Source organism: Sphaeroforma arctica, assembly GCF_001186125.1.
Source record: "Sphaeroforma arctica JP610 unplaced genomic scaffold supercont1.3982, whole genome shotgun sequence".
NCBI classification, from domain to species: domain Eukaryota; class Ichthyosporea; order Ichthyophonida; genus Sphaeroforma; species Sphaeroforma arctica.
Genome location: NW_014036576.1, coordinates 748 through 2846, shown reverse-complemented (window position 1 = coordinate 2846; position 2099 = coordinate 748). Strand labels below are relative to the sequence as shown.

The window sequence follows — 2099 nt, the reverse complement described above, 5'->3', positions numbered from 1 at the left end:
TATATATATATATGTGTGTGTGTGTGTGTGTGTGTGTGTGTGTATAAAGCACTACCTATGCAAAGCATACTCCACAACATTGATCAGAATACACATCATGGCATGGTATGAGAAAATATTTAGATGCACGTTTAATTAGCTTTGTCTCAGTTGTCGATAACCACCTGAGAATATTTCAGCAGGAAATGCATAATCACATACTTCACGCCATTCAAGTGAGGGTTATATGCTCACTAGTATATATAAGTACTTGTATATCTGCCTGTCGAATTTAAGACTGGTGCATATGATCCCTGTATATTCTCGTGGACATCATAGTGATAATTCATAACTGCTTATCCGCATTCTGTTTCTGCGCATGGAAGCAAACTACTTCTGCAACTTATATGACTATAGCTCGCTGTAACTTCACTCGTTTGGGTGAAATAACACATAAACAACTCTGACTGTGAATCCACTTCAGATTTGTAAACAGTACTATTATTTGCGATGTCAGTTGTGTAGATGCTTACTTGCTGGACACCGCATTCTAGCCACATACACCTGTATAAAGACATGATAACTTGCATCCCACTCTATATTTCTTGGCAGAGGTACACACATGAGACACAGTGACATCTCAAAAGCTCGTACGTCCCCACTTCCCAGACATACCATATTAACCTCCGCAAGAAGACAGTCCTTGTCAGTGCTTGACGTGTCGCTATGCTGGAATGCTATGTAGTTTTCTCACAATCTCCATTTGTTTACATAAATATTTATTTATGAAAAACGCGTGACAATCCACAGCAAACTGTGAAAAGCGGGCATTTCGCACTTCAACAAAAAAAAAAATTTATATATATATTTATATAGATACATATATATATATACTTTCTAAAATAAAATCGTTTTATATATTTTTTTATTTCAATTCTAAGATCTTGTCATCTTCTCGTGGTGTAGGGGTTATCACATCATGTTTACACCGTGAGGGTCGTCAGTTCGATTCTGGCCGAGAAAATCCTCAAAAAGCAGACTCACATCTGCAGAGACTTTTTACAAATTTATATACGTTTTATTTTATTTACACCGATTTTGCGTGATTCTGGAGATCGACAAGTTGTGATATACATTATGCAGCAGTCAGAACTGGCGCGTCCTTTGTCCGTATTTTGCAAACCCCGCTATGTTGTCTGCCAGAATCAGCACCTATGTAGGATTGGGATACGTTGCTTTTGACCTTTTCCCTGTTCGAGAACATACGATGAGATAGTCTAAGGAATACATCAACTGGCCCGCAAATACTACTGCTCATTAGTAGATAGTAGGATTTGGTTTTAAAGTTGTGGATATTGAAAGCGTGAACACATACGCGTTTTGAGATCGATATATGTATCGCAAGCGACGGAAGGATTCTTAAATGAGGCATTTTTATTTGGATACACGCTCAGTAGTTTGTGGTAATTCACTGTGTAACTGCCTTGCGGTTCGTATTCTTAACGTTATCGTAGATTATTTAGTGTTGATCGATTTTATCAATGAGATTATCTTAAAATTGAATTTTTGAGTGATATGAATTCCTAGAGTTGGTTGGGTCCGAACAAGTGCGATAAGCAACAAGCTTGTCAGCATGTCACAACTGGTATATGTAACGAGCGCTAATCTGATGAATTTACATAACAGCTCACACAAGAAACTCAAATTGCCCAAACGAAATAGTTCAATTTCTATCTGCGATGATCCTAGGATTATGAACTTCACGTCGTATTTTAAATATTGGGGGGCTGTAGGACCTATTGGAACAGTTCAAGGTGGTATCGATTTGGACTTTATGCTTGCAGTGAGTATGAAAGTAGGTATTTGTATACGACTTTAGATGTAATAGACCTCATTTTATGTATTTCAAATTGGATACGCTGGCTCAATCTCTCAGGAGGTGGCGTAGCCCGTATGCGACCGTACTGTTATGGACAATAGTGTAACGTATGTAAATGGCTTCTGTATAAGTAGTTGTAACCACTCCGAAGACAAACAATGTCTATATACATGAGTTCTAATATTTGGCCGGACAGCTGTGTCATGAACCCAGATTTGAACAGAATCGCGTCAATATGAAC

General features: G+C 38.0%; 1 non-coding gene across 1 annotated transcript; it reads left to right on the top strand.

The window, feature by feature from the left end:
• The first annotated feature begins 930 nt into the window (after positions 1-930).
• SARC_30289 lies at positions 931-1003 on the top strand. The gene has a single exon. It is a non-coding gene; the product is annotated as a tRNA-Val (tRNA).
• Positions 1004-2099: the final 1096 nt, after the last annotated feature.